Consider the following 23,827-nt stretch of genomic DNA (forward strand, 5'->3'; position numbering starts at 1 on the left):
TAGGGCTCTGCTATTCTCGCCTACTTGTACAGATGCAAGTGCTGGGTGAGTATGGGCACCCAGTGTGAGGTTGCTGGATTCTTGCCGCTACTACAGGTGACAACATATTCGAATACTCTATTCATTTTAACATACCTAGTAAAAATATATCTTAAATTTGACGTCAAGTTTTTATGTTAGGTTTGGGATTGGGAGCGGCTTCTGCAATTCCATCCACCTATACCACCATTAGTTCCGGTTGTACCACCGGAGTTGCTTCCTCTAGCTAGGAGGTGGGTACTCCGACGGGGAAATACGCGTGAGAACGAGGCTTGTCATAATCTCTCCTTGTGTAGAGATATATTGGATTTGCTGGATGGCGCACATGTAAATGTATATCTAAGTTGAGTTGTCATTACTTCAAACACAAATGCCGTATACTGACTTTTTCTGTTCTTCGTTAATAGTTCATCTGAACGCCATACAGCGATGCGATGATAGCTAGCTTGCCCAATTATTGCTCGACCGGCCGACTTCTGTGGGGTGCTTTTGTCCTGTTGTTCTGCCTTGATATTGTGGAGCATCATGCCATTGAGCGGGTACTTCACCAGTTTGGCAGGCCGCAGCTCCCACCGAAATCGCCCGCCTGGGAGACCACACATTACCAGCGGGATGATTAGACCAAAGTGGACAATGTATTTTTGGCATGGCTAGAGGAGCAGATCGATACATGGGACTGGCGAGCTGACCTGATTCCGCCTCCCCCCTTCACCGAGTTTGCAAGATACTGAGCATGAATATATGCCCTAGTACCGCGGCATTACCCGACTTATCATCGGGAACCCCAACCATCGAGCTGGCGGTTAGTACGTTCCATACCATGGGTGGCAGGAGGCACTGGTATGTTATTTGCCATTCTTACTTATAACTGTGATATAACGTTCTGTAATTTATATTTTACATGTTGTGCAAGCTATTGGTCTTCATTTAGTCCACCAGTTGGGATTGCAAATGCAGCAGCATGCCAGCGATCAAGCGGTCACTTTGCAGCAGTATGGTCGGCAGGTGACAGAGCTGGTTGCTCGAACACTACAGTGAGCCAGAGAGGGCGAGCGCTTAGATCACGACCCTGGTTATGTGGCACCAAAGAACTACCATCGGGGTAGGCTTGTGGCATGCCCCAGGGGACGGGGACGAGGCAGGGATGTCCCACGAGGCAGGGTTACCCCACGAGGTCGTGGGGCCGGCGAGGAGGTGGTCCCCAGCAAGGGGCGTTGGGGCACCTATTGAGGCATCTGATGAGGAGGTTGAAGCTGATCTGCCGGGTTACATTCCTCAGCCAGACGATCATCCTAGCAACATGCTATCGTACATCCTTCAGCTGGTGCTGCCAGCATCGCAGGTGACCCTGTCAGATCCATTATTGATTACGCGCACGAGCTTCACCAGAGATTGGGAGCAGTTCTTTTCAGGCCCATCGACCGCAGTTGAGGATCGGCCATTTGAGACGTGGATGGTGGGTGCAGGTTGAGTTTTGGTTCATTGTTGACGGGTGCTGTGGATCTATCACAGGCGCAGGTATGTTTGTATTATTATTAAATTTTAATTTGTTTTTTTCTCTTTGATTCTCCATAATTTTTTTTTAAAATTTTCTTATTAAGGATTCATCCTAGCCCATCACGGAGGCCATTTTGTGCGATGCTGATGTCACGACCTCGGTTCACCCTCCGTGAACCATCGTGACGACACCTAGTCTCTACGACTAGGTAAGCCTAACAATGCAAAAAATAAACCAATTTTGCAGAAGAAATAATAATAACGAAATAGTGAAATAAAACAGTATTTAAAAGTGCCGCTCGGCATACATAATATCAACTCTCGAAATCTAAATACAGTTTCCAAAACCCGGAATCTCATGATCACAAGCCTTTGAATGCCTACAAGTATCTAACTCCAGAATAGCTAACAAAGGAAAGAAAATATAGAAGGTCTAATACTTAAAAGGCAGAGTAGAAAGGGACTCTTCGGTCTGCGGACGCGACAGATATACCTCAGAGTCTCTACAAGCGCCTCGTCTCAAGCGTGATAAGTCTAAGTGGAAGTACCTAGATCTGCACATGACAAACATGCACAGAAAGGGCATGAGTACATCACAACGGTACTTAGTAAGTGCCAAGCCTAACCTCGGTCGGGTATTAACGAGGAAGGTCAGGGCCCTACTCAGGTTAAACTAAAATATAAGGTATGACAGCATACGATAAAGCAATAATGTTGAAAGATAATAATAAGAATTAAATACAGGATAATAAGGACAACAACAACTACCACAGAGGCAAAGTAACATAGAAAGAGATACAGCTCAGTACAAGGATAGCAATCTGTAGTCCCAAACATAAATATCTAGTGGATCTCCCGGGATATCGTCCCGTAGTCCATCTCATAATGCGAGGGATCTCCCGGGATATCGTCCCGTAGTCCATCTCATAATGCGAGGGATCTCCCGGAATACTGATCCGTAGTCCCAAATATAAATACTCAGTACAGGGGGAATCTACCGGGTGCAGTCCCGTAGTTCCAATGTAAATGTGCAGGGGAATCTCCCGGAATACCATTCCGTAGTCCCAAAGTAAACATACAGAGGGATCTCCCGGGATACCGTCCCGTAGTCCCAAAGTAAACACACAGCAACAACAATAAGAGTACACAGTTCAATTCAAGTTCCATACTAAGGTAAGACAGGTATTTCTAACCTAGCATGTTGCACGTAATCCAAATAAGGCAGTTTGAGCAAGTAAGTCAATTAAGTCAATTAGACATGTTTTTTCTAAGCTAACAACATGCTTAAATTTGCAAGTAGTATAAATAGAAAAAGAAACATGCTAGTAATTACTTAATGAAAAACCGGATTTTCAACAATTAGCACAAGTACGCACTCGTCACCTCACGTACAAGGCATTTCAATTATCAATAATACCAAATCATAAGGGAAATGTCCCCCACACAAGGTTAGGCAAGCCACTTACCTCGAACCAGCTCAAAATCAACCCGAAACTACGCTCTTGCCACGAGTACTCGACTCCAAATGGCACGAATTTATTCAATTCAATTGCATACTATAAATAACACTTCAAGTAACTGATTCTACAAATAAATTCTAAGCTAATACGCGAAATTAGGTAAAATGACCAAAACGCCCCTCAGGCCCACGTCTCGGAATCGGGTAAAATTTATATTTTCAGGATCCTCATACTCTCACGAGTTCATGCATACCAAGATTATCCAAATCCAATGTCAAATCCCAATCAAAATTCGAATTCTAGGTCTAAGAACTTTCTTCCAACTTTTCCCCAAATTTCATCTCCAATCCGAAATTAAATGATAAAACTAACAATAGATTAGTGGAATACAACTAGAAAGGGTTAAGGAAGTGTTACCCACTGATTTCCTCTTCAAATTCCTTCCAAAATCGCCCTCTCCCGAGTTCCAAATCGAATTTCCAACTTTTGAAACTAAACCCTCAAAATTCCTATTTTCTGCCCAGAAACACCGCATTTGCGGTCCACCCATCACATCTGCGATACCGCTTATGCGGTTCTCACTTAAAAGTTCCATCTCCGCACCTGCGACCCAGATGCCACATTTGCGGTCCCGCAGGTGTGTTAATCCATCCGCTTCTATGGTCCCTGCCCTACTTCTTATTTGTCCGCTTCTGCAGCTTTACTCCGCATCTGCGGCCTCTCAACCTAGATGCGGTTATGACAGCAGCCCAAAGAACTTCAGCTGCAAACTCCAAGTTCCAACTTCCCGTTAACCACCCGAAATCATCCCGAGGCCCCCGGGACCTCAACCAAATGCACGGACAAGTCATATACTACTATCCAAACTTATACAAATATCCAAAACACCTCAAACAACATCGAATCAATCAATTAGCATCGGATTCAAGCCTAAGAACTTCAAAAACTCTCAAAATACGCTTTCGATCAAAAAGTCTATCAAACCTCATTCGAATGACCTGAAATTTTGCACACACGTCACATTCAATCCTACGGAGCTACTCCAACTTCTGGTATTCCATTCCTACCCTCGAATCAAAATCTCATTATCGAACCTGAAACTTCAAAAATTTGACTTTCGGCATTTCAAGCCTAAATTAGTTACGGGCATCTAAAATAAAATCTGAACACGCTCACAAACCTGAAATCACCCAACGGAGCTAATGAAACCATCGGAATTCCATTCCAAGGCCATCTTCACACTGTTCCGACTACAGTCAAATTTTCAAAACTTAAGCTCTCATTTAGGGACTAAGTGTCTAAAAACTCTCCGAAACTCAAACCTGAACATCCCGGCAAATCAAAATAGCAGAAATAAATACGGGGAAAGCAGTTAATAGGGGATCGGGGCATTAATTCTTAAAACGATCGGCCGGGTCGTTATAGCTGAGGACACCACGTATGCTTATATTCAGGAGCCCGACAAGACCATGGTAAGAAAATGTTTTTGACTTAACACGTACATTACTAATATACATTTTCATATATTAAGCTTACTTATTGTTTTGTAGGTTGCTGATGGACCGATGACCCCTTCTACTAATCCTACTATCCCAACTGACGATCATGTTGCAGCGCATCCTCATACAAAGAGGCGACATGATGAGGATGATCCTGATAGTGTATCCGGGCGGGAGGGGGTACGCCTCAGGCCAACGGCTGCATTGAAGCAAAAAGGCTGTGGGACACATTGATTTTTTTTATTTTATGTAAATAATAACAATAATTTTTTATGCTTACATAATATGCGCATTATGTTTTTATTACCCCATTTCTTCTTTATTTTAACACTACAACACAAACACAAACATAGAAACTTAACATAACTTAAATTCAGTACAACTAATGAAAACACATGACACGAGAAACATAAAGATACACTACTACGCTCAACACGTACATGTCATTGTTTAGTCAACACCGCCTAGTATTCTCTGCTCCAACCACATAAAGTTTTCTTCCAGCTTATTTTTTCTTCTTCTACCTCTTTGAGTTTCTCCTTCAACTCCGCAACTTCTCGTTTGTATTGTCGTTTATATTCCCACTGTTTTCTGGTCAAATAATGAAGATACTACAACTTTTCTTTGTAGTATTCCTGCTGATAGGGTTCATTAATCTATACCTCAAAATTGCAAACAGATTCGTCAGGAACCCTATAAAACTTATTCATACACATCCAGTAGTGGCGTCCAACTTCACCATCATCCCAACAGTCGTTCATCATTCAATTTTTTCCGCACTCACACCTTGGTACATAAAGGGAATCAGACATTTGCTAAAACGTAAAAAAAACCTTACTTTTATGGAAATATTTGCTATTGGTTATTGTTAAGCACAAAAAATAACTAGAATGCGCCCGTTATTTATAGGCAAGGCAACCCAGAAAACGTAGTACTTAACCGTGCTATATATATTCACGCAAAATGTAGTATTTAACCGCGATATGCTTGGGGTGTTAAAGATTCTTTTTGATACAAAATATTTTTGTTTCTTATACCTTAACTCCAGAATATATATATACATCAGCATTGTATATCTTTATTCAGTTTCATATTTTTCGTAACTTAATAGTAATGCATATTTTTAAAAAGTATATCCCAAGAAAAATCTGCAAGCATCTTCCTCCAATATTAGAACACGCGTATCTTTACCATTGTGGCAAAGAGTGGTATGTAAATATGAGCGTTGGTGATCAAAGAAGGTTCAAGGTAGGTTGGAGACTTTTTGTGTTAGAGAATTTTATCAGTCGAGGTTTTATCGTCAAATTTACGTTGGTTTATGTTTCACCACTGCGTGCTATCTTCAATGTGGATGTGAAGGGAGACGGATCCATCTATTACCTTAGTAAGAAGTTCACCCCGTACGAGACTCGTATTCTCTGTTAGAGCGCACCTGTTGTGCTTTGACTTGGGTAGCTCAGAAGTTGAGGCACTACTTCTGTGCCTATACTACATATCTCATATCAAGAATAGATCCCTTAAAGTACATCTTTCAAAAGCCCATGCCCACTGGCAAGCTGGCCAAGTGGCAAATCCTGTTGAGTGAATTTGACATTGTCTACGTGACTCAGAAAGCAATCAAAGGATAGGCACTAGTAGTTCACCTTGCTGAAAATCCCGTGGATGGAGAATACGAACCCCTGAAAACATATTTTCCTGATGAAGAGGTATCATTCATAGGAGAAGACATTGCAGAATCCCATGATGGTTGGAGAATGTTTTTCGATGGAGCAGCAAATTTGAAAGGAGTTGGCATAGGAGCATTCCTAGTATCAGAAATCGGTTAGCATTTTCTGATATCTACCAAGCTCAGGTTCACGTGCACCAACAACATGGCCGAGTACGAAGCCTGCATCTTAGGGCTCAAGATTGCCATTGACATGAACATCCAAGAGTTTCTAGTAATTGGGGATTCAGACTTGCTTATACATCAGGTCCGAAAAGAATGGGCGACCAAGAACTCCAAGAGACTCCCTTATCTGCATCATGTACAAGAGTTGAGAAAGAGGTTCACAAAGACAGAGTTCCAGCACGTTCCCATAGTCCAGAATGAGTTTGCCAATGCATTGGCTACCCTATCATCCATAATACAACATCCAGATAAGAACTATGTTGATCTCATTCCGATAAAGATCCATGATCAGCCAGCTTATTGTGCTCATGTTGTGGAAGAAGCAGACGGAAAGCCTTGGTTTCATGATATCAAGGAATATTTGACGAAATGAGAATACCCAGAACTTGCAAATCCTACTCAGAAACGCACACTTCGGAGGTTGGTCATATATGATACTGGAAGTTATAAATTGGTTCCATTAGATGTTGCTAATGTAGATTGAAGGTTCTTAGTATTGTTGATCATTATACTATCACTAAGGGGCGAAATTGAGGTATGTTAGGCTAACTCTTTACATTTGGGAATGTCCATGATTCTCCCTACGCCCCATTCATTATGACTATTACTAGTTTCCTCAGAAAGTGATTATGCCTTAGTTCCATGAATAGTCGTAGAACTTCTATACTCTAGCTTCATAACTCATTCATGACTTTCATTCTAAACATTGTGAAATCAGTGCGTAATTAATATAGACTTGGGTTTGATGCCCATGAGTCTCAGTCTAGATTACTCACCATGTCCTAAACAATTGAAGTTTCAATTTTCATAACCAATTCAAGAATACATGTCTCAGTCTAGCTTTATTCAGCATTCAAGTATCATGTAACTCAGTATGATTCAATATTTTAGCATCACGTATTTCAGTATGATTCTCAGTTACTGAATATTGAATACCTATATTTGGGCATGAGGTCGTAGTTATATGCTTTATGCATACTTGGGCCTGAGGCCATAGTTTATGCTTTACGCATGTTTGGGCCTGAGGCCGTAGTTTATGGTTTATGCATTTTTGGGCTGGAGGCCGTAGTTATGTATACGTATACTTGGTCCTGAGGCTATAGCTTGTGCACATATATATTGGGCCCGAGGCCGTAGCTTATTCCGATAAATATGTTGTTCATCATTCAGAAGAGGGAGTATTCATATCCTTACTTCCTTTGTTCAGTTCAATTGTTAGTTATTATTTCAGTTATCAGTTATTAGTTATCATTTCAATTTCAGTTTCAATAGTTATCATTTTAGTTATCAATTATCAATTCTCAGTTATCAGCTTAGTTTCAGGTTTAGCATTTATAATTCTTTCTTTCAGTTACATTACATACTAGTACAATTCAAATGTACTGATGTCCCTTTTGCTTGGGGCCTGCATCTCACGATGCAGGTAATGATTTACAGGCCCAGGTTCGAGGCGTGACAGGCTTGCTTTGCAAAAGGTATTGCTGGGTAGTGTGTTAAGTTGTCATTTTTGGTATTTTGAGCATATTTTATCATATTTTGTGTTCGAGAGCTTGGATTGAGGTAATGCTTGAGTCAATTTTCACCACTTGGATTAGGTAAGTGTTCTTGACTCGGATTTGATCATTATTTATTGTTCTATCATTGATTTTGGCATTTGATTGGTGAATGTAAGAGAAACAAATTAGGAATTTCGGTAAAAAAATTTTAAAGTGAAAAATGGAGATTTGAACCCCAATTTGAAGTTGATTTTGGATGAAACTTGTGCATTTGGTTTAGTATTCAAATGGGTGTTCGGGATTTATGAGTTTTATCGGGTTCTAGGGTGCAACCCGGGTTGACTTTTTGATTGACCTTTAGTATTTGATTAAAGATTCGATCTTTATCGTTTGGGTTTGTTTCATATGGCATTATTTGATGTTATCAAGTTGTTTTTGGCTAGATTCGAGCCGTTCAGAGGTCAATTCACGCGGGAAGAGATTTTTAGAGTATTGATTTGTATTGTTTGAGGTAAGTGTCTTGCCTAGCTTTGGTTGAAGAAATTTTTCCTAGTATTTAACATTGTTTGCTACAAGTGGAGGTGATGTATATATGAGTTGACGAGGGTATATACATCTGCCATGGGTATTCATGCTCATAGTAGATTCTGGATTATTTTATGTATTAATTGATTGTGTGTTCTACGTGAATCTATGTTGTGTGCGGTGAAAACCGGGGGACCGATTTCCCCTTGACATAATGCTTCAAAGAGTGACCCCGGAAGCACAGGATCTCGGGTCAGTCGCTTCCCTCGAAACCTGTCGATACCCTACCAAGAATAAACATCGACTGAAGCCCCGACGAAAGCAGAAATCCCCCGAGGAATGCACCCGGGGTCGATCAAATCTACTTAAGCGGCTCGATATCAGCCCACATGTGACGTAAAGCTAACAGGCTGTCACATCCCATTCACTTTTGTTATACTGCGCATTTTGTACTAAGTTTGGGCGTCCCCTTTCTATAAAAGAGGGGTCACCAACACCTTGTAAAGGGGGGCTCCAATTATTCTACTCAAGTGTAATAATATCTTCTCTCTCTTTCTATTCTCTAATTTGCTTATTCTCCTTGGCTCAAAGCCATTTATCTTCGGTCATTCTTCTTGTTTATCACTTGGTACCGGCCCGAGGCCGCCTCCGTATTCATCGCCTCTTATTTGTTCTTCACTATATTGCTCAATATTGGTAACATAGATCCTTTCTTGATTATATATCCGCTTGTTATCCCATTCCTGACTTCCTTGGATAGCTCGAGCTCGGCTCGAACCTTGGCTCCGAGGTCCCCGTCAACCGGCTTTGCATCCGGGCAATAGGCCCCCTTGGTTTGGTTACTGTCTCATTTTAGCTCGCTTTTCATCATTATACTTCACGTTCTTAGCATCAACTGCTCTAACAACTAGCTCGGGAATAGATCACGTATTTTTAGAATCCCATTTACAAATTTAATTATTTTTACCATTTTCACGGTAAATAGTTTGGCGCCCACCGTGGGGCTAAAAATAATAGTGATTATTTTCTTGTTGGTTTTCATTACACAAATACACATAGACTTTCACACTTTTTCTTGTCCAAGATTCTTTGATTTCAGGCCCAAATGTCCGGCTCGGTAAACGGAGTTGAGAACGACAACCTCGAAAATCATGTGGAAAATGGTATGGCTGTCCCGGCCGTTGGAGCACCTCTGCGGAATCCTGATATTGCTCCCGGACCAATCCTAGCGGACGCAGATTCACAGGACACACAACAAGTCGACGAAACTTCTCACACCGACAGGAGCGTACGACACAGCGACCAATAGGAAGCTCAAGAAACCCCGGGCCGGGAATTGAACTATTTGCTATCATCATGTTATGGGCGGAATGCCATATTTGGGCCTCGTGCCAACTATTTGAACCCTCAGGGGACTTTTCCTGGTATTTTCTCACTGTTTTAACTCAATACTTGTACTCAGTCATGCTATATTCTACTATTTTTCATAACTCAACCATGCTTACTCTATTTTAACACATTAAGTGATATTTTAACGATATTTTGGGCTGAGCATCATGTTTATTATGCCCGAGTGGCTTATAAGATTTTGACTGAGTAAGGCCGAGGGCCTGTGTTATGAGGTATTTGAGTTGATTCATGATTATGAGGCTGTGGGCCCGAGATTGTGTGCCACGAGGTGGCTTGTTGATATGAGGCCAAGAGCCTACTGCTTATGCCACGAGATGGCCTGATATTGCGCTTGGGCCATAAGGGGCACCTCCCGGAGTCTGTACACCGCCAATGAGCACGGTTACCTATTGTGATATGAGATATAGCCCGAGGGGCTAGTGTTGTTCCATGATATTGCCCGAGGGGTGGATTCTATTGACATTGTTCTCGAGGGGCGGATTTCTATGTGTTTGTTGGCCCAAGTAAAGGTTAGTTTTGAAGACTGACAAAGGAACTCAGGATGAACCAGGTCCATTCCTCAGGTGCACAAAACGGGCAGATTCGAGCATATGGGTTGCACGTGAAGGAGATAAGGTTAACTTGGTGTATTTAATATCTCTTGATCGAAAAGGTTGCATAATTGATAAGGAGAAGGACTCCTTAATCAAAGAGAACACTATCCAAGATAGGGAAGGAGTTAGAATTTGAAATCAACTAGAACTCTTCCACCAAGGAAGAGTTGCATCAGAACTCTAGTTATTTCTTCATCTACTAACTCTATAAATTGTAGGATGTTCTCACATTACAAGTGTTGCACAAAAACGCATAAGTTAAACGTGAATTGGGAGCAAAATAGCAAGGCTTTTTGCAAGCAGTTCGTGTGTGATTCAAGTGTGCAAACCTGAAACTACATGAACCAGATTGAAGAACCAGCTCCATAAAGAGTTTTATCTGCCTTTCTTTATTTCTAGTTCAATTGTAGTAGGTATTTTCATATTGTACTTTTCAGCTTTATCTAGAAGCAATTGTAATAGGTACTTTGAGTATTCAAGTTAGAGTTAACTTGAAGTTGTCGCAACAGTCAGAGGCTGGTTGCTACAATGGGATTAGAGGTAATCCTTAGGGTTAAAAAGAGTTTTATAAATGTTGTTTTGGCTCAGTGATTTAGTGAAGTGTTGGGGAAAATCCTACTGAGTAGTAGGTCGTGGTTTTTTCACCTTTTGAGCAGGTGTTTTCCACGTAAAAATACTTGTGTTCTTTACTTTCTATATTTATTATTCTGCAACAGTAGTAGTTGGAACACATAGAAGAACCAGGTCCTTCCATAAATAGTTTAAGCGGAAAATTGGTCACCATACAAATCACACCCCCCCTCTTGTGTGGTATTGACTTATAAAACATCAATTGGTATCAGAGCAGGTTATCCTTGAAGAGGCTAACACCTTAGGAAAAGATCAAAATGAGTGCACCACCTGAAAACTGGGAAGGGCAATCCACTGATAGATCTCCACTCTTTAATGGCCACTACTATTCTTGGTGGAAGAACAGGATGAGAGATCACATCATAGGAGAAGACTATGAACTCTGGGACATAGTCACAGATGGTCCTCTGGTAACTACAAAGAAGAATGCTGAAGGAGAGGATGTGCCAAAGAAAAGAGCTGACTGCACTGCTGAAGATTTGAAGAAATGGGAGAAGAATGTCAAGGCCAAAAAATGGATTGTGTGTGGACTGGGTCCAGATGAGTACAGTAGAATTCAAAGTTGTACCACTGCTAAGGAAATTAGGATACTTTGCAAGTGGCTCATGAAGAAATACCTCAAGTGAAGAGGTCTAGAGGAACACTGCTATATTCTCAATATAAGAATTTCACCATGGAGGAAGGGGAAACCATCCAGGAGATTTACACAAGGTTCACCACACTGACAAATGAACTTAAGTTTCTTGGAAGGGTTATTCTTGAAGAGGACAAAGTTGAGAAAATTTTGACAAGGGTTCTGCCAGTCACTTGGGAAAGCAAAATCGCTGCCATTCAGGAATCAAAGAACATTGCTACTCTTAAGTTGGATGAGCTAATTGGAAATTTACTGCCTATGAACTTAGAAGGCAAACCATAAAGATGGATGCACCCAAAAAGGAAATGAGCAAGGCATTCAGAATCACTGAAGGTGCTGATCTAGAGGAGGATGAAATGACCATGATCACAAAGGACTTCAAGAAGTACCTAATGAGAGGAAAGGGTCCTTCCAGAAGTGGAAGCTACAATAAACCAAGGGTTCCTGAAAAACAAAACAATGAGGGGTGTTACAAGTGTGGGAAGACTGATCACCACATCAAAAACTACCCTTAATAGGAAATTGAATGGAAGAAGGAAAGAGCTGAACGAAGGAACAGGAAGAAGGAATAGGTTCAACCCAAGAAGAACAAAGGATAAACAAAGGCTATGGTTGCTGTCTGGGGAGAAAGCTCAGATGAGGACTCTGAGGGTGAAGATGGAGATGAACAAGCACTTATGGCAATTGGAGAATCCGATGAGGAATCTGAGGTAAGTATAATTTATCTCAAAGACAAGATTAAGTTTCTGTCTAAAGAAAGGCTATCTGAGTTACTCCTGGATTTCATTGATGAATCTGAGGATCTAAATAATGAAAATGAACAGTTATCTAAGGAGTGTGTGATTTTGAAAGCTAAGTGCAAAAATCTGGAACTTAGGGCTAGTGAAAGTGAAAGTAAAAATGCTGAGCTAAAGAACCAGGTTCATGAACATGACACCACTATACTAGAGCTTAGATCTAAAAATCTAAAATTGAAATTAGGAACTGGTAAAAAGAAAGCTAATAACACACAACTCACTTTAGAAGAAAATGTAGGAAAAATAAAGGATGAGTTGTACAAAAGAGATGAGCAGATAAGAGTATAAATTCTTTGAATATAAGTAACAAGATATGGTGAAGAAGCAAAACTAAAAGGTAAACAACCTAAAATAATCATTTTAGTTAATTCTTCTCGATCTTTTTTAATATCGTATTATCCATTAACCCCCCAGTGACCGGGTTAAGTTTTGGTTGCCCAGCTTCATCTCCTACTCCCCAATCAATAGGATTGAATTTCTCCCATGTGCCTACGAAGTTGACCCGTTCCCCCATTCTTACCGGGCTCGTGTTTATAAACTTCATTACATATTTTACATTTTACATAATCTTTCTCATTTTCAAGTCTATCAAAAAAATTCCAACACTTACTTCTTAATCTTTTATTCTTCTTAATAGGCAAAGGAGGCTTACTTACACTTCCACCTCTAATATTTTGACTAGCATTACCGGGTGTAGGTGGTGGTATTTCAAGATTATCGGGTGATTGAATATCATCTAAAATATCATCTAAATCATCATCAATACCAAAATTTTCTTGAAGTAGCTCATAATCTACATTTACGTTTTCGGGTGAACTTTCAGAAACATGTGTTGCACTACTAGAAGAACCACCTCTTACTCTTTTGGAATTTTTCTTACTACCACCTTTACTAGTGCAAGCTTTTTTGGCCGCTCTAAGTAAATCCATTATCTAATTTAAAACAAAAAATTCAAATAATAATTCTAAATAATAAAGAGAAAGGGATGGAATGAGTGTACCGGGATTCCGAATGCCGCACTAAATTTGATATAGAAACGAGAAAGTAGAAACTCAAACTTCAAATCTTCAATTGATATTTGATAACTTGATAATTAATGTCACGCTTCACTTGAATAATTGAATTAGAAATTTATGATAATAATACTTTTTAATGAAAGTATGAAACTTGTAAGTTGAAACTTGAAAGCTTGAAATAATGAGCAATTGAGAATATTATCAAGAGAGAATTGAGAGAATTGAGAGATAATTGTGAGGAATAATGAAAAAGAAAGGGAGTATTTATAGTTTTTTAAAAGGATTCAATTGCAATTTACAAATTATAAAGGGGAGGGGGGCTAAAATATAAATAAAATACCAAATTTTGGCTGTTTTTGACAGATTTGACCGTTGGTAACGGTCAGATTTAATTTTAAAAAAATAAAATAAAATTAGGCGGTTTAGCGGGCTGTCGCGGGCTGAGGCCCGTTAAGAACCCGTTAAGGGCTTAACGGGTTGTGGCGGGTTCGGGTACCCGTTTGGCGAAAACTTAACGTTACTAGCCCGCCCCCCGTCCAACCCGTCCCAAACCGCAAACATATGCACAGTAACGGGATGGACCGAGCTGACCTGGGTTGAACCGGGTTGTTAGCGGGTCAGCCCGACCCAATTAACACCTCTACTTAGAATAAAGTTAGTTACTTTGATCCTGTTAATGGTCAATTTGATCAAATGCTGTGTCGTTTCAAATCACTAGGCATATTAAGTAGACGCTCTCGTCGAGCTGAAATCAAGCGCTTGGAATTGGCCAATGGCGCAGTTTTCCAAATAGCTGCTATTTGAGTTTTGTTTGTCTGGTTCTATAGGTCCGGATATGGCTGTCTAACCGGACGGCCACGTTCCGTCCCGCGTCCCGTCCCATCCCACTTCATTTTAAACGGGATGAGCCAATATTAAACGGGACACGAGATGGGACGGGACGACCATTTCGTCCCATTTGTCCGTCCCATCCCGTCTCGTCCCGCCTATCCGACTGTCCCGCGAGTTTTTATGGTATATTTGTGGAATTTTTGTTGTATTTGGTAAGTATAAAACAAATCCAACTTATGTACCGACCATTAATGAAATGATTGCAAAATTTGAAAAGTATTTTTTTCTCTATTCCCCAAGTTTATTTAATTTCTACTATAGTTAACCCATATTTAAAATTAAGAGGTGCAAAGGGATTTGTTCATAAAATTTATCAAAATTTAGCAATTCAAGAAAATGAACAACCATCTCTCGAACACTTCCAAGCTAACATATATTCTTATGCTAGAATCTAGATCAATGTTTGATAAATATAAATCTATGGAAACAAAAGGTGGTAAAACTGCTCCTTCTACTTCTAAAGTCTAGAGTAGAAGTTTTATGGGAAGATATGGATGATATAACATATTTTGATTCCTTTATTGATAATGAACTTGATTCTAAGCATCGGAGAATGCTTTTAGCGCAACAATATTTTAACTCGGAGATCATAGACGAATTAGCAGAGGACAACCTAGAGATTTCCGTATTATTCAGAGACTGGATTAATGCAGAAAGAAGAAATCTTGGTTTTGAAAAATTAACCACTAGGGAAGAAGAAAAATACAATGAGATACTTAATACTGGGACCGATGACGGCATGAAGCTCATAGAACATCAATCAACATTGCCAATTCCAGAACAATGTCTGAGACAAATTATAGATAAGTTACAACGAAGCTATATAGGAGCTTACAAATATTAGTATGATAATTTGTAATTGGCTACCAAGAGGCCTAGTTCAAACAGAACACTTCCTAGAAGGTGGTTGCGTAGATTAGGTGCTCTTCAAAAGAATTATATTTGTATGTGAGATTTTAAAGTTCTATTAATAAAATAAAAGGTTCTAAGCGTTGAATTTTTTTAAGAATTGTCTTACACTCTTATTTAGTTACTTAATGGCTTGAAATTGTATTAAATAAATTATAATTCTATTATAATTACTAGAATATTTCATTACAAGTCTTTTGTTTTAATATTTTATAATTCTTTACTTAGTTTCTTAATTTGGGTTTTAACATTTAAGTTTATTAAATAAGTTAAAAAACTAGTCGTTGCAAACTTTAAAAACTTAGTCATTGTCAAAAAACTAGTTGTTGCCAAACTTAATGCTTAAATATTTTTTTTTAAAAGCAGCCCACTTAAGGCCCGTCATCCCGTCTCGTCCCGTTCCATCCCGTTTGTTAGCGGGACGGGATGGGACGACCATTTCATCCCGTTTATCTCGTCCCGTCCCGTTGGACAGCCATAGGTCCGGTAACGCCAACTTTCTTATTTTAAATTCAATTTTGCTGCGTATTTTGTTCGTGTGAACAACTTTTTCGTGTGAACAAATGCTAGATACTTTGGGGTGGAAACCAGGTTGGAAAGGGGAAATAAAGAAAGAAAAGGAAACAAAAGAAGTCAATTTTGGTGTGCTAATTGAAGACATAAATCCAATGAAGGGAGAATACTAGTTCCAACTATCCAGTAGTTGAAGGCTGAGCACTTCAATTCCGACACTGATAAGCATGTCGTCCTCACCAAGCAACAGTCATGTGCACGAATCGCCGTGTCTTAATCTAGCAGCCAGCACAACCAACGGTAATTTTCAAAAACCGCCCAGTCCTATTCAAGCAGAAAGCACAAACCACGATGATTATCACACAGTGTCTATTATAATGTGTCGGTCTGAGACGGATAAGTGATGTTGTATGCAAGATAGCACGGCCCCAAACAGTAGTGGGCAATGTTGTTTTCATAAGTAGTGGTCTTGCTATCAATTGCAGGCGTTTAATAAATGACTATGCAATGCCATTTTGAGTATGAACATAAGCTACAGGATGTTCAACTTTTATCCCAACTGATAGACAATAATCATCAAAAGCTTGAGATGAGAATTCTTCAGCATTATCAAGGCAAATAACCTTTATAGGATAATTTGGGAATTGTGTCCTTAATCGAATTATTTGGGCTAATAGCTTTGCAAACACCAGGTTGCAAGATGATAGTAGGCACACATGAGACTATCTTGAAGATGCATCTAGTAGGACCATAAAATATCTAAACAACCCACTTGGTGGGTGAATAGGTCCACATATATCCCCATGTATACGCTCTAAAAAGGCAGGGGATTCAATGCCAACCTTCATTGGTGATGGTCTAGTGATCATTTTGCCCTGATAACAAGCATAACAAGAAAATTCGTCATTTGTAAGAATCTTCAGGTTCTTTAATGGATGCCCAGTCGAATTTTCAGTAATTCGTCTCATCATTATTGATCCATAATGGCCCAAACGGCCATGCCAAAGCACAAAAGTATTTGAATCCGTAAACTTCTGGTTTACGATAGAGTGTGCTTCAACTATACTAATTTTTGAATAGTATAAGCCAGAAGATAAAGTTGGTAACTTTTCTACAATGCATTTCTGGCCAGAAATATTCTTTTGCTTTACCGGTGGACACATTGGATCGGTTGGCCGTTTGTGAGCCACAATAGACGTAATCAAACCAGTCATGTCATCATACGACCAGGCGAATACGTCCTCATACTCCTTTAGAAATTTTGTGTATTCTTCCTTCTCTAATGGCGATAGGTGAATGCTTATTCGCGTTTCCTTGATGTTTTTTGCATCTCTTAGGTTGACAATCTCGGTCTCGTCCAGGTTGGACTTAGGTCTGTTCTCAAAGTTCTCAACTTCTTTGACAATCTCGTCAGGTATGTCATCTTCTTCTGAATCCATGTCCGTTTGTTGCGTTATCTCATTGCATGTCACAGTCATTGGTTCATCAAGACAAGTAATAGTAATGCTATATTGGTAAAGCAAGGAGAGAAAAATGGTAGCAATAAATATTAATTCATAAGAAAAAATCAAAAATGCTTTTTATAAACTAAATATTGTTTTGAGCATCGAAGATCTTATTGCGGGAATTGAAAAATGCAAAAAGAAAATCATTTAGTAAATAAAACAGTGAATAATGCTTGTTTTAGCCTTGCTACCCCGAGGCACGTCGGGCTTTGGTTGTCCTGATGGTCCAGTTTTTGAGATGTGCCCCCTCTGCTCACAGCCTGTATGGAAGGGCCTTTCTCCCCTTCCTCCTCGAAAATAATGCAACAGCCCATACCACTGTCCTTTAGAAACAAGTTCTTCCCTGCTGCAAGTACTTCTTCTTCATCTGACCCATAAATAATGTCGGCCTGTTGGAAGGTCTGCTCCAGATGCGGGATTGGCTGCTCTAGTGGGTAGTAAGGACCGCGCCATGGTGGCGACCAATTATTGAATTCTTCCCAGGTGTATTCATATTCCAAACCGAAGGTAGTGCCATGTTTCTTGAGTTTTATAGGTTTAGAGATTCCTTGGAGGTTCTTGCCGAGCCCTTTGCCAGGTTCGTACCCACTCCAATTCTGTATACTCTCGATTTTGCTATCCCACCATTTGTCTTTGTCGATAGCATTGACCCGTTCAATGTGGTGGTAAGTTTCTCCACCCAGCTTCCTTCTTCCCTCGATCGCAGGAATGATCTAGAGACTATATATAATAGGGTGGCTACCGTCGTCGTGAATGATCACTTCCTGGTGATTCCATTCGAACTTTACTGCCTGATGTAGCATTGATGCTACGGCCCCAGCAGCATGAATCCATGGCCGTCCTAGCAGAAAGTTGTAAGACGCTGGTACATCTCTCACCTGGAAATCGACCTCGAACCAGGTTGGTCCCATCTGCAGGCATAGACTAATCTCACCAATGGTGGACCTATGAGAACCATCGAAAGCTTTCACATTGATTGCTCCATCCTTTATCTCATGCAGCCCTTTACCCAACTTCTTGAGTGTTACCAGCAGACAAATGTTAAGACTGGAACCTCCATCGATTAGGATTCTGGTGATGAAATAATCTTCGCATTGCACGGTGATGTGCAGTGCTTTGTTTTGCCCCAGCCCTTCAAGTGGCAGCTCGTCCTCATGAAAGGTGATCTTATGGCTTTCCAGCATTTGTCCTACCATATTAGCCACTTCCCCGCTAGTGATGTTACTTGGTATGTATGCTTCATTTAGCACACATTTAACAAAGCATTCTTGTGCGTCTCGGAATTTTGCAGCAAAGAGAGAATGGATATTTGTGCTGGCATCTTGTTTAACTGGTCAATGACTGAATGTTCCTTGGCCTGTATTTTCCTCCAAATGTCGTCTGGATCTGTCTCAATGAGGGGCGGCCGGTTGGAGGCCTGCTTGCTTGATTTAGCCAGATGTTCAGGGGTATAGACTCTACCAGTTCTTGTCATACCCTATGCTGCGACAGTTTCTTCAATCTTGACCTTGCCCATCCTTCTCGCCTCGGCTGTATAGTCCTAGGGTACAGCATTTGTATAGAATGATGGCATGGTAGACATCGTCACTGGGACCAGCACGGCTATCCTTACTTCGAACTGAATATATGCCTTGTGTGGTAAGACTGCAACCTCAAATGGTAGGGGTGCATTTGCTGGAGACTCGAATTTAACCTCAGTCGGTACCGGTGTCTTTGCGGATGGCGCTGCTTCAAACTCAAAAGGTACAGACATATTCACCTCAGCGTTCTCAAACGGTTAGATCTAGACTATGATTGGATTGAGAGTAATTGTCGGTTTCTTCGGGTCATCACCTTCTGCGATTAACCCGATTGATCCCTCAGGAACCCAGTCATCTTCTACTTCAATCATGTGGATACTTCCACCCTTATGATCTGGCAAAGGGTTTTTGCGGATGTTTAATGCGGGTTCTTTTTCCACAATGTTCTGTTATCAATCAAGGACTGTATCTTGTCTTTTAGGGAGCGACACTCATCGATGGTTTGCCTTTTCATGCCAGAGTGGTATGCACAGGACTTGTTCGGGTTAACCCACCAAGAAGGATTCTCAGGGGTTGCAGCAAGGATGTGGGTGACATAACCAGCAACTTTGAGTCTCTCATACAGCTGGTCGATGGGTTCAACGATGACTATATATTATTTTGGTGGTCTGCGATCAAAATTAGGTCGGGGTCTGGGGGAATTTTGGCGTGCATGGGGTGATTGATAATGGAATAGTTGAGCATAATAAGTTTGGTAGACATGAGCGGGTTGGGAGTATTTGGGTGAGGTAGGTTGATATGTAGGAGGTGGAGATGACTGATAAGTTGGTGGCGAAGCTTGGTACGATGGTGCTTGGTAATTTGGGGTCGGCTAGTATGTGAGTGGAGGTGTTGGGTAAGCTTGGTATTTAAGGGGAGACTTGGTCCTTTGTGCAACCATCACGACCCCTACGTCCCTTTTCTTGGACACACCACCGGACTGTAGGGCCTTATTTGTAGCTTGCAAGGCTTCGAAATTTATAACCATACCACTTTTAATACCTTCTTCAATTCTTTCACCTAATTTGATAATGTCGGAGAACTTGTGGTTCTCAATCATCATCAGCCGTTCATAGTACTGCGGGTTCTGAGCCCGGACAAAGAACATGTTTATTTGCTCCTCTTCTAAGGCAGGTCTGACCTTAGCAGCTTCGGACCTCCAGCGAGTAGCATACTCGCGAAATGTCTCCGTGGTCTTCTTCTTCAAATTCTGGATATAGAACATGTCTAGCACGTTCTCTATATTAAACATAAATCTGTCCATGAAGTCATACGCCATGCCTACCCATCTTGACCACTTCTTGGGATCTTGGCTGATGTACCAAGATAATGCGTCTCCTTTCAAACTCCTCATGAACAGCTTCATGCGAATTCTTTCATCCTTCCATACTCCAACCAGCTCGTCGCAATATGTCCTCAAAAAGACCCTTGGATCACCCGTACCATCAAACATTTTGAACTTAGGAGGTTTGTACCCCTCAGGCAGTTCGAAATCAGGATGTATGCAAAGGTCTTCGTAGTTCAGCCCCTCCATTCCTTTGCTTCCCTCAACGCCTTGAATTCGGTTGGTCAGTTTTTTAAGTTCCTTGGCAAAGTTCCTGATAAGCAGATCTTTTTCATCAGACTCAAGTGTGCATGAGATAGGTTGGGTGGAGTGTGGCATGGTCTCTACATAGATAGGATTGTTATGGTGGCCTAGTATGAGTGTGAAAATGGTCATTTCTGGAGTTCTGAGGTTCTGGGATGAGTAGTAGGGTGTTGTTAGGGGTATGGTAGGCGTTACATTGGTTCTTTAGTGGAGTAGTGTAATGATGAGGTGCGGGCTGATTCTGCTATTTTGGGATTTTTTGAGGAGGTGTAGGGTTTTGAGCGTTGGAAAAGTTGATATCTGGGGTGTTAAGGGAAAATGACAGGTTTGCCAGATTCCAAACTTGATCGAGCTCTTCCTGGAATTTCAACAGTTTCTGTACAAGTTGTGACACATTCTCGTTAGGAACCCGAATAACCTGGCCATCAGTGGTCTCTACCCGTTCAGTTGTGTTCTCCTTCCTGATGTTGTTTAAATCTTCCATTTTGCCTTTGTTCTTGCCTTTAATGGGACTAAGAGAAGGAGTGGGTGGAGGGCCCCTGGATCTTGTGAAATAAGATGATGATGCCAGAGTGCACGAACTAACATTTGGGGAGGGGAATAATAAAAACAAAAATAAAACAAAAGGTAATCAAGTCAGTGAGGATTGTAAAAAGTATTGCAATATTTAAACACATAGTGAGGAAATGTAAAGCATGTCCTGATTTGAGAACCTCTTTGTGCCCAAGGTAGGCCTAGTGACAAATAGATTTGGAGAACTTCAAATACCAATAAATGCCTCATTTTATTGATAAAGATTGGCAAATAACAAAATAGTACTAAATAAGAAAGAAATAAAAGTCACTAATGGCCATTGGCCTTATTACATTCATAAAGCAAAAAAGTAAATTCCTATCTATTTGGTCCCAGAAGGACCTTCCCCAGATTTGACATCCTTGGCTCCAACGAATAGCTTCCCCAATTCGCGAAGTCCCAGCAACAGGTATGCTCTGGCTAGATGTCCACCTTCGGTTCCTTCAGCCTTTTGACAGTCTTCATCCCTTTTGAGAAATTTTCCATCTAGTTCTACTATGCCTCGCTCCAAGTATCCTAGCTTTTTGTTGGCACTGATAGCCATGTCTTTCCATTCCTCAATCATCTTCTTGTTGGACTCTTGTATCTCACGGTGTTCGCTCTCGCATTCACGGATCCTTATGCGCAGCTGGTTGTACTTGACTTGCGCCTTGGCTTTTTCATCTATAATTCTGTGATCTCAAACGAACCCTGACTGGCCCAGACCATCCCAATTGTCTTCCAACCAACCCGAATAGAAAGGGGTACAACCGGCATGATATATGTCTGGCTCGATGGTGTCTTTCCCCATTACGATCTTACAGTGCCACATGTGCTGGACTTGGCACTTGTGGGGACTATCATCATTTTGGAAGTCAGCTCGAAGATGACACATCTTGTCGACCCTGGGTATAATTTGCTTCCTACCTGCTTGCCTCATAACTCGAAGAGGGATGTAAGATATGTTCCTCTTAGACCAATCAATATCGGGAAAGGTGCATCTCTAGATCGTGCGATGAACTCTTCTGTCGAAAACCACTCAAACATCCATTGAACCTATGCTTCAGTCAGATTATCAAAGAGCTCACCCCATTCTTTGGCATTCTCAGCTGAGCGAACATGTTGGGGATGTGATTTATTCGCTTTGGGTGGTGGAAAGAGATGTGATCATCCCAGGTCCTTCGCTGAATTTCTTGTCGGTATTCTCCCTTTTAGAGATGTTCCATGAGCCAAAGCTGAAGTAGTAGATTGCACCCTTCGAAGTGTCTCACTCCTCGTTGACACTTCTCTAAGGCTTGGTATATGTCTGCGATGATCATGGGTACAATGCTGAATGTCTGCCCACCAATCCCCTCCATTAGGGTCTTGGTTACCGTAGCCAGCCTGGTATGGATTCACCATTTCTTCATTGGAAACACGATTAGACCAGGAAGCAAAACATGAAGACAAAAACCCTACAATGGATATGTCCCAAGGATGTGATGGCAAACCATCATGGTAGGTACGGTATGATTTACTGTGACCGTACCTTTCATACAAGTAGTCAAAAGGGATGTACTATTTCTTCAGGCATACCAATTCTGCATTCTTCTTCAAACCCATCATTTTTAGGAAACCCCTGCCTGTGCGGTTCTCAGGCATTAGCAAACCCGGAGTTTTCCACACTAGACCAGCCAGTCCTCCTATCTCCTCTAGCAAAGGTGTCATTTCGATGTCCCCAAAGCGGAACACGACCCTTTCACAATCCCAAAATAAGGTAGCAACTTCTATTATCATGTTGTTCGGCTGGATCTCCAAGATGGATGGTAGATTACCCAGATATTTTTTAACGAGGGTTTTGCCACTAGAATGTAAATCTTCCCACCAACTTAGCCATCTTGGGTGGATATTGGTGACCATGCCGAATCTGGGGACTTCGTGCCTCAATTTTCTGCAAGACAAAAAAGGGTTAGACCCTACCCCCACCAGACTCTACTATTTATACATTTATGATCAGCACATCGAAGCATTTAGTTCTCCAAATAAATGCACAGAACATGGTGATGTCCGTTTGGGTTTAGGGAAACCCAGTGGACTTTTGGACAAGACTATCTTAAAGGATCATTACGTGGACAACATAACTGACCTGGCTAGGTTTGACCATGATGCATGCATAATTTAAATAGAGTAAGGTTTCTATGAGGTTTTAGACTGGTACCCTTGAGCAGACAACTCAAGGGGGAAGGCACGGAACTGTTGACTGCACCGCTGATCGACTTGTTTTACTGCAAATAAGCCTTTTCGAATTTAGAGGGTAATGATATAGGAAGGGCGCAACCACTCATCAAGCGTTGCTATAGTATTTGTTTGGCACGAGTGGAGTATGATGTTGAACATTATTATGCAATAATTAAAAGCATGTTGACATGTATTTGCACGTTAAGAAAGCAATAAATACAACAGTTTTATAATTTAAAGTAGTTATAAAGGAAGGAAACAAGAAAGATATGTCAGTTTTGCTTTTGAAGAAGAAATTAAACGCTTAAAAAATTAAACAAATAATTGCACATAGGGAGGGGTACAAATTCACAAAAATGATATGAAATGGTAAAAGCCTAAATATCCCTAGCAGAGTCGCCATGCTGTCGCGCCCCCTTTTTCCTTCGCGGAATCGGGTTTATGATATTTTGGTTGGGACAACTCTTTCTTTTTGGAAAGGGGGTTTTGCATTTTTAAAGATTCACCACCTAACGATTTAAGGTGCGTTAGGACACCTATGAGGTTCATTTATAACTACGTTTGGTAACTAGAGATAGGGTAAGGGCTTGAAATTATCCTAAGGGG

At 40.9% G+C, this 23,827-nt stretch overlaps 1 long non-coding RNA gene and 1 pseudogene across 1 annotated transcript; both read left to right on the top strand.

Annotated features, from left to right (window-relative positions):
• Window positions 1–23,827, top strand: part of LOC138875157 (bifunctional dTDP-4-dehydrorhamnose 3,5-epimerase/dTDP-4-dehydrorhamnose reductase-like) — a 112,239-nt pseudogene that overhangs the window by 81,015 nt on the left and 7,397 nt on the right.
• On the top strand, window positions 202–4,712 carry LOC138874530 (uncharacterized). Its single transcript, XR_011401517.1, has 3 exons — window positions 202–879; window positions 953–1,557; window positions 4,547–4,712. It is a non-coding gene; the product is annotated as an uncharacterized lncRNA (long non-coding RNA).

Source organism: Nicotiana sylvestris, chromosome 8 (assembly GCF_000393655.2).
Source record: "Nicotiana sylvestris chromosome 8, ASM39365v2, whole genome shotgun sequence".
Lineage (NCBI taxonomy): Eukaryota > Viridiplantae > Streptophyta > Magnoliopsida > Solanales > Solanaceae > Nicotiana > Nicotiana sylvestris.